Source organism: Martes martes (assembly GCF_963455335.1).
Source record: "Martes martes genome assembly, chromosome: 10".
Taxonomy (NCBI): domain Eukaryota; kingdom Metazoa; phylum Chordata; class Mammalia; order Carnivora; family Mustelidae; genus Martes; species Martes martes.
Genome location: NC_137898.1, coordinates 47,681,746 through 47,696,211, shown reverse-complemented (window position 1 = coordinate 47,696,211; position 14,466 = coordinate 47,681,746). Strand labels below are relative to the sequence as shown.

At 50.3% G+C, this 14,466-nt stretch overlaps 1 protein-coding gene across 2 annotated transcripts in view; it reads left to right on the top strand.

Moving 5' to 3' along the window:
• BMAL1 (basic helix-loop-helix ARNT like 1) overlaps positions 1-14,466 on the top strand; it is a gene marked incomplete at its 5' end in the record, with an annotated part of 99,110 nt that overhangs the window by 31,932 nt on the left and 52,712 nt on the right. The window lies entirely within an intron of this gene.

Genomic DNA, 14,466 nt, shown 5'->3' with positions numbered 1-14,466 from the left:
GGGGGGCCAGAGAAGGGGTGTTCAGGGATACAGGGGATGGACACAGCTGGCCTCATGGAGGGGTGGGACTTTGGCTGTGTTTTGGAAAAAAAAAAAAAAAATCCAGACAGGAGTGCAATAAGCTTTTTGGGTTTGAGAAGTTGGGTATAAGTGATAAAGAAAGTGGACTCGCAGCAGCAGCCCCCCAGAGGCAAGAGTTTCATCCAGAGGAGTCATGGGCAAGACCTTCAGTGGGATAGGATTACGCTAGGCCAAGGTCAGCAAACATTTTCTGCAAAGATCAGATGGTAAATATTTTTGGCTTCACAGGCCATGTGGTCTCTGTCACAGAGACTCAGCCCTGCTGTTGGAGAATGGAAGCAGTCACAGCTCATCTGTGAATGAATGGGTGTGGCTGGGTCCCAGGAAACCCTTCCTGGCAGGAATAGGTGGTCAGTAGGATTTGGCCTATGGGCTCCAGGTTGCAGAGTCCTTCTCTAGATCCTGAATGTCAGGCTGAGATACTTGAACTTGGTCCTGGAGGCAATGAGAAGCCATTGAGGTTACTTGGGGGCAAAGAAGCGAGATGGAAGAAGTGACATGCTAAGACCTTTCATCTGATAGCTAGACAAGTGGTATGGGCCCTGTTCAAAGGAGCAGCAGCAGTCCATGTGTGACGTCGTGTGGTTAACAGTGGTTCAGGTGGGAGTGAAGGACTAGTAGAAGAGAGATTGCAAAGGGAGAACCATAGGATTTACAGTCTTCTTGGACTTTAAAGATGGGAGCCAAAGAAAATGAAAATTTGGTAGTTCACAGTAGTGCTGTTGACAAATGTAGAGACTGGAGACGGAGTGGGGTGCCTGATGCTCTGGTTTTATATACACTGAATCTGGGATGACAGTGGTTCAGCCACAGGAAATGTCCAGTAGACAACTGGAGAGGCAGGGCTGAAGCCTGGATCGAGGTTTGGTCCGGAGACATAGAAGGGAAGCCACAGGATTAAATGAGTCCTCCCCGTGATGAGCAGGGAACCGAGCTTTGCAGAGTGTGCATAACTCTGGGTGGTGGTGGAAGAGAACTAGAGGCCAGGGAGGAGAGAGTCCCACAAAGGGGAGGGGAGGGGGCAGGAGGGACTCTGGAGAAGGACTTGAAGGAAGGCTGCTGCTGAACTGGTGACCAGTTGGCTACAGATGGCCTTGAGAAACATGATGCCACCGAGGAGAATGGGGGCTGAGGGCCCCAGGCTGCACGGGCTTGCACCTAGATGAAGGACAGAACCAGAGACATTAGCAAAAGAGACCATTCAGAGAGTCTGGTAGAAGGAGGGAGATACATGCACGCTTTGGACATTTGTATGTCAGTTACCTTTTCTTTAGTTTTGAGGCAGGCATAGCCTGCCATGACCAGTTCCTGTTTCCTTCTCTGGAGCCAAGCTTTGTGTAGGGGTTTGTGTGTACATTGGGCTTGTGATTGTGTTCTTCTGCTCCCTTTGAGGTGTGGTGCTCAGAGCTCTGCCACAACTTGCACCACAGAATCCAGCCCATGTCTGGGCTCTTGCCATAAGACAAGATGTGATCTGTTGGGGAGATAGCTGCATTTGCCTATATTGAGGGAGAAAGTGGGGAGACCAAGGAACTGAAAGGAGACCTCTTACTGCCGAGTCTGCCCACAGAGGGGACTTGGAGATCATTCCTCAAGTCATCCAACCAGATGTCAGTCTGAGCTCTGAGTATTTGGAGTGTCCATTCTTTGGTCTGAATTCTACAGTTGTTTTTGGCTTGGTTTGTGTGAATCTAGAAGTTTGCCATCTGGTCATAAAAGCAACAGGTGTAACTGGTTTAGAGCCACCACATCTTGAACTCTATGTACCAGGCTTGGTGCCGGGAGCTTGGTAGATGTCATTTTATGTCGTCTCTGCAACAGCCCCCAACAACGGGAATTAGTACTGCCAGTTCAGCAGTGAGGAAATCAAACCATGAAGAGGCACAGTAACCTACCCAAGGTCACAAGAAATTTGAACCAGGTCTGACACCTGGTTTACGCTGCCCCCTGTTTCCTCTCTCCTGAGTCCGGAATTTCTCCTCCTACTTATGTAGAAGGACTAGAGACACATAGATTTGTTCAGGTTAAACATTCAGAGCCTAGAGTGGGTGTTTCCACCTCTTAGGAGTCTGTTGGAAGTGTGCAGGAAGCGTGGGGTCTCTGGAAGAAACCAAGACCAAGCCCCAGATACTTGAACTGTTTCCTCCGATAAAATTTGCCTTTTGTAGGAGAAGGCGATGGTCTTGGGTTTGGAAAGGAAATAGTACTGGGAGGCAGGACAGTCAGATCCCAGGCCTCGCTCCATGGCAATTGTCATCTGCTTTTTGTTTAAATGTGTGGTGTTTCTCTCTGCTCACCTCCAGCTTCCAGCTCTGAGAGCACGGTCCTGTTTTGTCATGTTTACCACACTGCCCCAGCATCTAGCGTGGTTTGGCCATGTGGGATGTGCTCAGTAAATATTTGTTGTTTCTAAAGAGCCAGGAGGTGTGGGACAAGGTGCTTAACCTTGTGGTTCTTAACACTGTGGTTCTGGAGGTGACAAAAGACAAGTTCTCTGACCTCGTGAGGCTACTCATGAGAATGTTTCTAGGAGGGGAGACAGAATAAATGTGTGAGATGTATAAGGACATGATAATGCCCTGAAGTAAAATAAAGTGAGAGAAGGGGGTGGAGGGTGATGGGGCCAGTAGTTCAGTTAGGGTCCTTGGGAAGGCACCACCAAAAAATGAAGCAAGACAGAGTGGCTTTGGGGGGCAAAGTCATAATAATTCTCTTTGAGGGTTCTACAGACGTCAGCTGAACTGTCAACACTTCTTAATTCTTTTGCTGGACCCCAGTGGCTAACAGCTAACTAACTGCTCCCAGTGGACCCCCTGTTTGGGCCCCGTGTCTGCTGCCCGCTGAGCACCCCCCTCCCCTCCCTGCTAAGAGCGCAGTCTCCTTGCCTGGCCGGCCTCTCTTGGTTCTCCTCCAGCCTCAGACACCTCCTCTCCACAGCCTGCTTTACCACTTGTCTTTCCTTGGTCCTTGCCCCTAATAAGGCTTTACTTGGTCCTTTCTCATCACTGCAAGGATCATGATCATCCCCGGCTGAGCCCTTGCATGGCTCACCTCTACCTTGCAGTCCCCCAGAATTTCAGGGCCCACCCCGGACCTCCTCCCAAGGCCACATGGCTGGCCGCTGCCCACAGGCACCTGGAGCTCACCCCTGCACTTGCTGCCTGTGCGTCTGTCTCCCCGTGCTGCCTGCCTTGCCTGCGACCGCCTGCCCAAGCTGTGTCTCCTGCACAACCATCCCTAGCTCTGTCCCTTTCCTCAGCTGTCATGTCCTGTGGGTTACCATGTCCTGCTGAAGAGGACACCCTCTTATTTGTCCACTCCCTTTTCCTCCTTCCCTGTTCCTTCACTTAGGACTCATCATTTGGATTTCTTTCAACAGCCTCCTAATTGGTCTTCCTGTGTCCATTTTTGTCCTCCCTCCTTCCACCCCCACACTCCTTATCAGCATGATGTTTATAACTCACTCATCTGATCATGGTTTTCTCCTGTTGCAAACCCTCCGAGGGCTTCTCATTGCTTGTGGGATGACTGAAGCCCCTTCGGCAGGCCTGCAGGTCTTTCATGATCTGGCCTTTGGCCACATTGCTCATTTCACTCATTCCCTACCCTGGATTTCTAACCTCAGCCCAGCCTCCCGCCAACCATCCCTGCTGGGCCTCCCGGGAATGACCCGCCTCCTGCTCCCAATTTCAGCAGCTCAGGACAGGTTTTCACTCTTCCGGACACCTTCCCTCCCACCCTGCTCCTCTCTGTGACCTGGACATGACCTTCCTCCCAGCTCCCAGAACACTCTGCCTTTCTCCCTCGCAAAGCACTTGTCAGCATAACTGTCGTCATGCTCAGTAAACTGCAATCCTTAAGGCTGGGGAGGACACATGCGCGTGCATGCGAGCGTGCATGCACACACACGAGCGTGTGCATACACACTATCTCTGGGTTCTCCGTGCCAGCACAGTGCACCTGGCTCAGGAACTGTTTGTTGAAGGAGTAGGGATAGCCAAGTCTGTGCAGCCAAACAACGGATTCATGATGCAATCAGATGTATTTGGAACTGGAGGCTCATTGGCCATTGCATTCGGCAGGCCCACCCCTCCCCTTGGCTCTCAGCGCAGGCTATGTTGCTGTGGATTGGGGTTCCGGGGTGTCTGTTGTGTCTCCCAGCATACTGAGGCCTGAGGAATGTCCCTTCTCTATATTCTTTGCTCTGGACTTTTTTTTTAAAAAAACTGTTGTTGATGGAATAGTAATAACAATTCAAAATGAAAAATAATCCACCAAGGAACGCTCAGGAATGAGGTCTACCCAGCTTCATCCTGGGTGAGTCCCACACTTCCTAAATTAGCCAAAATAATGATTCTGGCTCACCACTGACAGCTTCCCTCCCCCGTCGTCTAGCTGAGAGTGCTTTTCTGGCTAGGACAGCTAGTGGTCCTTTGTGGAGATGTCCCTGGGCTTCTTCATCAGCATCTGGGATCTTATCAAGTCCTGGGTGAACACCAAGGAGTGGCAAACAGGAAGGGGCTCTGACCCGAGATGCCAGGGCAGTGTCTGTACCTCCATGGGAGCTGGTGCTGTGCACCTGGCCCATCGCTGGCGTACGTGCTCCTGCTTCCCTGTGGGGCCATCAGCTCGATGCTGTTGCACCTTCTCTGTATCCTAGTTCCGCCGCAGAAAAGGGAAATTGCACTGAGAATGCAGCTTTTGCGTGGGGGCTCGCAGTTATCTGGGAGGGCTTCCTAGAGGAAGGAGCCGTTCTTACCACAGAGGTGTCGTGCTTGACCAAGGTGCTCCAGCAGGCACTTGGAGCTGCTGTCCTTGCTGGGAAAGACTTAGGATGCTGCTTTCCCTTTCAGGGACTTTCTAGCAGCTGTTCCTGCCGCAGTGGATGCATTTTCCTTCTGGTTTGCCTCATCTGCGTCCAATCTCCCTGATTTGCCTCCCCCTAGGGAGCCTCCCCCCCCCCCCCCCCACCGATCTCCCTGATAAGAGACCTGGGTCCTATGGTCACTGTTAACCATTCTGCCTATTGATTGCTAGCCGTGAGGCAAGTGTTGGCAGAGTGCTTGGTGGGCAAGCACTTGGTACCAGGGCCTTGGTAGGTGTTGGCTGCGATAAGTGTCATAGTTATTATCCCACAGACCCCCCTTTAGGGGCCTGAGGCCCAGATAAGGCAGGACAGGTGAGCACAGATTTGCCGCAGGTGCCTGCCTGCCTGACTGGGCTGTGCTCTGACCCGTTCTTCCTTGCCAACCCCCTTCTGCCACGTGTGGGCGCAGCCCGCCCTTGTGATCATTCACAGTGCTTGCCACAGGGGCGGGTCTCTGTTTATTTGTGTGGTTGTAGGTAAGTGAACATTTGCAATCTCCCCCCACCACCACCACCCAGCCCAGGCAGCAAGGTGAGCCCAGGACTCCAGGGACCTGCCCCTGACCGGCCACTCTTCCTCTGTGCCCCCTGCACTGCGGGCATCTGGGCCTGGAACCGAAGAGGGGCTCCCGCACATGCTAGCCTGTACCCTCACCTATTTCCATTGTCAGAACCTCTGTGCTGAGGAAGTGTTTGTGCCTCAAGTCCTTTCCCCTCAGACCCTAGGCCCACTACCTTTGCCCTTTTCTCCAACTTGCGGGCCCCTCATCTTCCTAAAGAAGTGGACCCCGTTCTCCCCCCAGGGATGGAGCCAGCACCTTCCTCTGCTCCTCTGGCCCTGCACACACTCTGGGGGTGGCTCTGAGGGCTGAGGCCATCATGACCTGTGTGCCTGCCCTCCCGGGCCTTCCGGAGCCCCGGGGGTGGGGGGATGGGGGTGGCCGCGGGGTGGTGTCTGGGACGGGGCAGCACCCTGTAGAGTCAGGGCTGAGGGGTCTGCAGAAGCGGGTCAGGGAGGATTGAAGTCAGTACCTTAAGAGCAGCTGCTGATAGTTTGTGTGTGCATGTCCTGTGTCGGTGAGTGTTTGTGGGTGAAGGGGCGTGTGTGCCTCTTGCTCCCTGTTTTTATTTGCATAACTTATCCTGGTGCACATTAGAGACTGTATCTCCCTCTCCCACGGGTCTGATGTGGGGCCTTGAATAATAGATATTTCATAGCCACGGGCTAAATAAATATTTTCTCCTCTCCCAAGCTGCAGGCGCCTCCCTGTCCCCCCACCCCCGCTCTTTGGTACCTCAGTGACCATCTCACAGGGTTGTTGTGACTGTCAGCACCCGCTTTCCAGACCCCCTTTCAGATAGCAGTGCTGCAAAGGCCCCATCTAGACCCCAGTGGGCTGGGCTACCCTGCTTAGGCTGGAGGCAGGGAAGCCAGTCCCGCTGGGGCCGGGGTGGGGGGGCACCTCACTGGGCCTCCAGGGCCCTCTGGGGCCAGGCTGGCTGAGCTCCGAGTGACTCACCCTGGTTTTGAGTGGGGAAAATAAAAATTAAAAAAATAGCTTCTGACCCAATGGGGAAAGTGGGCATGGGGGAGGGGCAGCTGGAGGACGTTGGCCATGCCCTCAGTGCCTTTGCCAGGAGCAAACCAAGATTGGCTTAAAGCACAGACACTACCTTTAAAGGGGACTCCTGTGCTGGTCTCGGGCCCTGGCCTTGGAACGTCAGCTCTGACCCTGCTGGTGACGTGACTCAGACAACCCACCCAAGTTCTGTAGCCCTCAGTTTCCTCACCTGGAAAATGGGATGGAGGTAATAGTAACCGTCTCAGTGAGGTTCTTGTGAGAGTGAAATGAAAATGTGCTCAGCCCTGGGGTGTCAAAAATGCCAAGGATTTGTTCTTGTTCTTTAAAAGTTAATAACAGGTGTAAGTCAACTTTAGACAAAATACAAAGTCTAAAATGCAGTTAAAGGCTCTGAGGAGTGAGATAGGGGATAGGAAAGGCACTTTGTGAATTGCAAATTACATGCAGATATTGTTATTAGCACAAACATATCTTACTGTCTGGGCTTTGGAAAAAATGAGCACAATTTGATGATATGAAGTCTAAAGTCTTGGTCGTTTTGGGTTTTTGTTTTGGAGGGCGATTTGTTAGGCCTGTCCTGGAATCTTGCCCAGTGTGACCCACACCAGTGCTCCCGGGTGCCAAACTCCTGAGTAGCCCCTGGCACCAGGAGCCTTTCTGTGCTTGCTGCTGTTATTTGAAATGTCTTAGGATCAACAGCTAATGCATCGTAGCAGAGTAAGTTCTTATAGATCTGTTGACAGCAAGTCATGGAAATTTGCTCTGGACCTGGGAAATTCTCACTCTCAAGCGTTTTAGCCTAGGATAGCCAAGTAAATTTAAACAATTTCTTCACACTTTGGTATGGACAACTATACCCCTGTTTTCTCAAGCATATTAGAAATATAATTCTAGTACCAAGTGCTTGACTCTCATTCCGTATTATTTCCCTGCCTTCTCCCATCCTTCTGAAAATAAAATTGAATGAAAATTACCCATTTTAAAAAAATGTCAGTACTTTGGGCAGAGGTTGGAAACCCGACTCACGGGCCACAGCAGGCCTGCAGGTGTATTTGGTTCCGTGCTTACACTGTTTTAAAACTTTACAATTAGCGGCTAGCCCTTGAAACTGGGTAGGTGTTGTCTAGAAATTTGGACGAAAACCTGCACGGGGTCCATCTGCCTTCAGGGCAGTGTTCAGGAGTGGTGGTCCCTCCTCCAAGGACCTCCTCCTCCAGGCGGCCCCGCCCTGCAGATCTCGGAGCTGGCAGTCTCCAGAACCCAAGCAACACCTCTTAGACGCTGCATTGATTTAGAGTTATTTTCATGAGAAACTTTATCCGCAGATAGAAAGGTTATTTTACCCCAAAAGCTGACATCTTTATGAGAACCCAGGTTTCACTGAGGCCCTTTTGGATTTAGGAGAGTCACCTTCTCTCCTCCCCGTGGGATTTCCTCATTAGCCGTTTTTAAGAACTCTCCAGCAAGACTTCATAAGTCAACATGAAATATTGGATAATGCAGGATATAAATTTTGATTGCCCCTATTTAAGAGAGGTTGAAAACAACTGAACTTTAATTCTGTAATTTATGATGTTGTAAATTTGAGCAAGACATTTAATCCTTTTTATTAGCCGTCTTGTTGAAACAGTTGTAATTTGGCAGAATTCTTATTGAAATAGGGGAGGGCTTTGAGATTCTCGGTCCTGCAGGCCATCCTCGCCCCTGGGCTTTTCTTGGGCAAGCCCAGGGGTGCACACAGGACTGGGGGCCACATGTAGAGATGGGAGAGGGGGGTCTACATTCTGTGGTGGTTATTTTGGGGGACTCCTTACAAACACTGAAATTTTAAAAATTATTACTATTCTATGACCTTTTAGATCTAGTTTTTGTTTCTGTCATCAGGAAGGAGTATACACTTGTAACAAATTCAGACCACACTGAAGTGCATTCCCATGAAGGAAGAAGCTCTTCATGACTTCCTCATCCCCAGCCTTTTCCAAAAATATGTACCTCTGAGACTTTGCTGGGTATAGTCCTGGAGGTTTTTTTATTTGCTTGGTGTTCCCCCTCCCTCCTTTGCCCTTATCCCCAATATATGCGTGTTTTTTTTTTAAGATTTTTATTTATTTATTTGACAGACAGAGATCACAAGTAGGCAGAGAGGCAGGCAGAGAGAGAGGAAGGGAAGCAGGCTCCCCGCCGAGCAGAGAGCCCGATGCGGGGCTCGATCCCAGGACCCTGGGATCATGACCTGAGCTGAAGGCAGAGGCTTAACCCACTGAGCCACCCAGGTGCCCCCCCAATATATGCGTTTTTACTTTGGTTTTATAAAAACAAAATTCCATTTGTTTTATAAAAATGGAATTTCTCTATTTGTATAATTCTGTGACTTTCAACGGCCAACCGCCAATTATTATGGTCATCTTTTCAAGTCGATATGTACAGGGAAATGGACCATATTATTTTTGACAGCTGTACCCCATGGTATGGCTACATTTCTGGTTTATTTCACATTCCGTACTGGCGGACACCCAGATTCCGATCTTCGGCCGTTGTGCTGACTGCGGCTACAGCCAGAGCTGTGCCCACTTGGGAACTTCTGCATGAGATTTTCTGTGGTATAGATACCAAGAAGTGGGACCTCTGGCTTAAATAGTTTGCATTTAAAATTTGAATCAATACAGCCTAATTACCCTTCCAAAAGGTTGTATTAGTTCATGGCCCACCTAAGAGTATCTAGTTACAACTTTAATAATCTAGCTTTTTTTTGCTTGAGCGCATATTAAAAAGTACACTTTAAAAAGTCACACATATGCCATCAGAATAACACATTTGTCTTAGTCTATGGTTATCATCCTATATGATGACAAAAACGCTCCTCAACCACTGTAGCCGATTTAATTATTATATACTTATTTAAGGGAGAGGGCCTGGAAGGCTCAGTGGGATAAGCCTCTGCCTTTGGCTCAGGTCATGATCTCAGGGTCCTGGGATCAAGCCCTGCATTGGGCTCCCTGCTCAATGGGGAGCCTGCTTCCCCCTCTCCCTATGTCCCTCCCCCTTGCTTGTACACTGGCTCGCTCTCTCTCTCTCTCTCTCAAATAAATACATAAATAATCTTAAAAAAATAATAAATACATATTTAAGGATTAGAGTTGTGCCAGATAATCTTTGGAAGAGTAACAGCCAAATCACAGCTTCCTTGTCCAGGGCTCTCCCAGTGCTGCTTGGGTTTTCCCTAGAGCCCTCACTCTAGGGAGGCTGGGTTGGCATTTACTTGAAGAGGGGGAGGCAGTAAGGTACCTGAGGTTCCCAGCACCCCTTCTTTACATCTGAACACCCTTCTACATGGACAGATTCTTCCCACAGGGGTTATCTCATAGCTCCCTCCCTACGACCTCTCTGTGAAGCAGGCATTCCCCTCTTCCCCCTTTATATCTGGGGGCACTCAGGCCAAAGAAGATCTGCTGTGCCGAGTGTGCCAAGGAACAGCACCTTGGACACAGGTCTTCTGACTCCAAATGCGGCAGAGTCAGGCCCCTGCAAGGCTGAGATGTAACTTGCCTAGAGCACATCATGGAAGTTTCCTTTACTGAGCTGGAGGTGGAGAAAGGAAAAGGAAGGGACAGCCCCAGACTTCCTGTGGTCACTTACGTCCACAGCTTTCTCCTAGCAGTGCTCGACTCATGGTCATGTTCTTGAATGTTTCCCCAGCAATTAGGAGAGATCCGGGAATTCTCGACCGGTTGAAGTACTTGATCACACATGGCTGGGAACCGCTGACCCAGAATGTATCTCCTTCTCCTTAGACAGGATGGGTCTGGGGAGATGGTCGACTTACTATGTGCTAACTGCATGTGAAATTTTGAATGTGGGATTCTCCAGAGGCCTCCTCTCTGCCTCTCTGACCTGGTGTCTGGCTTTTGCTAACAGATTACCTGTGTTGGTCAAAGCTCCTTAGCAGTCACCTCACTGATGAGCTTGCAGGGAGAGTAGACGTCCAGACCATTCCTCCTTCCAGGATGCCCTCAGCTTTGTTAAACCCATGCGGGGGGTACGGGGGCTGGTCTAGGGAAAACAGGGATCTGGAGTCTGATAGACCCAGAATCAAATCCTGGTCTCATCACTTTTACTAGCAGTATGAAACTTTGGCTGTTGACTTCACCTCCCTGAGCCTCAGTGTCCCCTTCTGCAAAATAGGGATAATAACTTTCTTACAGGGCATTTTGAGGAATACATGAATTAAGATTTAAATGGTGCCTTTCAAATGTTCAGCCCAGAACGGATACTTACAAATGTGAGTCCTGGCTCATTTTCCTGCTGTAGAGAGAAGGTTGTCCTCTGGGGATGTTCCAAGCTGCTGGCTGGGGATCCTGGTAGCAAGAGGAGGGCCACCAAGATGATTCATACACAATATTTACTCTCAGGAACTCGCTATTTGGTAGGGGAACCCAATACACAGACACAATGTGATGTGTACATTGGTAAGAATCAATTAATAGAGCAGAGACTAATTAACCTGGGGTGAGGTGGAAGAAGTCTTCAAACAAGTAAGGTATTGAAGATTGAATAGGAGCTTGATGGAGAAGATATGGCTATGGAAAATGAACAGCCAACTCCATTCATTAGCCGCCAATACATTATTTTGTATGTCTGTATGCTAACTTCATTGACTCTTACCAGTACACTGATATATTCAAATTCATCCTCTCTCTTTTCCTTTTTCCTCTCGTTCTGCCTCACCTTCTCCGCATGCTGTCTTAAGATATTCAGCCACTCCAAATTTCCCAAAGAATTTCTTAATGGTTTGGTAAATCCTCAGAGGATTGATGCTCCTTTACTCTGCTAAGTTTTTACAAGAACGCTGGTGTAGCTACCTTCTTCCCATCCCCTTTTCTCCCTACAGTATGAGTAAGCTCTTTTTCTCTCTCAGCAGTGAACCAGCTATCAGCCATCTGATGCTCGCTGTGTCACTCCCGTATACCAGGGGCATGTGACATCCTGTTCAGTGGCCAGAACAACTTTGTGAAACAGGGACTCTTCTTCACAGATGAAGAAACGGAGGGTTCGAGAGGCTAATATGCTGATTATTACACAAGTCGGGGAGCCACGGTTCTACACCGGGCTTCTTTCCCCTGGCCTCTGCTGCTTTGTTCAGCATCTGGCACACACTAGGGGGGCAGCCAACACTTGCCCAGAGGAATGAGAGGGCAGCTCCCCATGCAGCTGGTCTCGTAACCTTCCTGGAGCGGTGATAGCACTCCTCACTTAGTGTCCCACCTACTAGTGGGGTCCCAGGATCACGCAGCGGTTGTCATCGACACAAAAGACAATTTCCCATTCTCCTTGCTCTTATTTCTGGGGCACTTGTGAACAGCTAGGTGGACTGTTAAAGGTTTGTGTTTGGCTCTGTCTCTGCCTTATGGTATTTGACAGAGTGCAGGTCCAGTGCTCCCAGAGCCCGGTGCGGGAGTCGGGGGCTTGGATTCCAGCTTCCGTCCCACTGATGACTCCCCGGGAACAGCTGGTGCATCACAGCCCCTCTCCAGAGTTCCATTTCTTCAGCACGCTCTGAGGCTTCGTGGGTCCCTAAGGCTCCTGGCTGCTCTGTGAGCTGGTGTGATGTGGGGAAGCTGTGGAGTGTGCCAGAAGGAACGCAGGCAGTGGTTTCAGGAAGACCTGACTGTGAATCCTGGCTCTGGTACATCCCAGCCCTGTGACCTTGGCCAAGTCACCTAACCTCTCTGGTACTGGTAGTTTATGTCTGCAAAAGAGCACAAGTAGGCCCTGCTCCCGGGCTCTCTCTCCCGAGTCCGGGAGGCCTTGTAAACGAGCACTTTCCTTCCCTCTGTGTCTGACTCCTGAGTGCTTCGGGTTTGGACTTGCTGGGGCTTCTGCTGTGAGACCCGAGACACGTTTCTCAGGGGGTGGTGGTGTTTATGGCACCTCGCAACACCCTGAGATACTCAGCTCTTAGATCTCCTGAAGCTCCTTTGTATCGTTAAGAAGCTCCTGCGAGGTAGGCACCATTCTACTCTGTTGAGCTGTGCTGGTGCCGCAGGGCAGCACCTGATTTCTGCCCTTTTCCCCTTGCAGACGGGCGGCCGCAGTGTGCGTCACTGCGCACACCTATAGTTTCCTGTGCACCTCGCTACAGAGAGAACAATTCGTTTAGCAGACCATGCCCAGGCCTTATGCTGGGCGGGGGCTGCAGAGAGAAACAGTCTCACAGTTACTGCCCTCAAGGAACTCACAAGGAGGAAAGGTGCAAAGTGGGGTGACCCAAGGTTGTCGGGGCATACGCCAGGACACCGTAGGAGAAGGAAGGGCTGAGGGCTCTCTCCTGGCAGTTGGGGCAAGGAAGCTTTAGAAAAGAGGTGACTTTCGAGCAAATCATAAGGGACAAGAAAGAGTCCTCCCTCCAAAAGTTCAGACGGAGCATTCCAGGCCGGAGAAGTGACAGAGCAGAGGCCAGAGACTGGAGGAGGAGATGCCTGGAGGGACGTGGGTCTCCAGCTGGGGCCAACACATGGAGGACCTGTGGTCATCCGTACAGTGATGACCTCGGACCTTTCTCCCAGGCCCCAACCCACATATCCGCTGCCCGCTCGGCATCCACACTTTGACGTTTAATGGGCATCCCAGACCCAACATAACTAAATACAAGTCTTGATATTTTTATCTTAAAAAGAAAAAAAAAAGGCAAAGATCTAACTCCTCCCCTATCTTCCCCATCTTCCATGGCAGGGCCATTGCGCTGGTTACACAGGCCCAACACGCAGGCATCATCTGGGATCCTGCTCCTTTCCTGGAGCCTCACTACTTGCAGTTGTTGACAGCTGTTCCGTCAGAGCACTGAAAGCCACCACGTCTCCCTACCGTCGTCCAGATGTCCCCTATCTTGCAGCCAGCCTCCCTGTTTCTTCTACAGCCGCACTGCTGTCAGTCTTCCACAGACTCAGGCAGAGTGACCTTTTAAAAAGTAAATCAGATTGTGTCATTTCCCTGCCAGAATCTCTGATAGCTTCCCAGCATCCTTGGAGTAGACTCTGAACTCCTTGCCATGGCCTGCCAGCCCCTCCTGCTTCCCTGGTCTCATCTCAGCACTCTTCGCTCTGCTCACTCCATCCCAACCACTGTGGCTTTCTTGCTGTTCCTCTTTCTTGCCTCAGGGCCTTTGTACTTACTGTTCTCCACCTGAATCAGTCTTCCCCAACACCCCTGCCTGGCTGACCCTCATTCCATTCTGCTCTCTGTTCAGAGGAGGTTTGGGGCAGAGAGGACTAGACTTACAGTCCCTGTGTTCGAGGACTAACAATGCACTGTCCTACTCCATGCCTGGCCCCATCACTCGGCCCTCTTACCTTGCTTTCTCTTCATTAGCACTCACCACTACGTGCTTTTATATGATAGATTTATTTGCCTTCTTTACTGCTTGTCTTACCCTACTAGAACGTAAATCCATGAGGCTGGGTGCTTGTCTTACCTGTCTCATTCACCACTCCACCCCCAGGACATAAAACAGCCTCGCACCCAGGAGGTGATCATCACACATTAGATTGGTGAGGAAAAAAATGAATGAATTAATGCAAGTTAGGACTCCAGCGTTTATTCTGTAGGCAGTGCAAATCTAGTAGACATCTTTCAGGAGGTGAGTGACGTGGTCAGCACTTTTATTTTAGAAAGCCAGCTGGTGGCAATGTGGGGGCTGGACTGGAGGAGGAGGCAGCAGAACTAGTTAGAGGCAGTTAAAATGGTCCAGGAAATTGGTGCTGAGTCCTGTGGAGGGCTGTGGGCATGGAGGAGAGGGGACCGATGACAGGGTGTGAAGGCCTTTGAGGATCTTTGGTTCCTGTTGGGATAACTTGGTATAGCAACTCCTCTGTCAGAAATACAGGGGATAAGCCGGTCTGGGGAGAGGCTGGCAACCTTCTGTGATGTTTTTCCTCCCCAA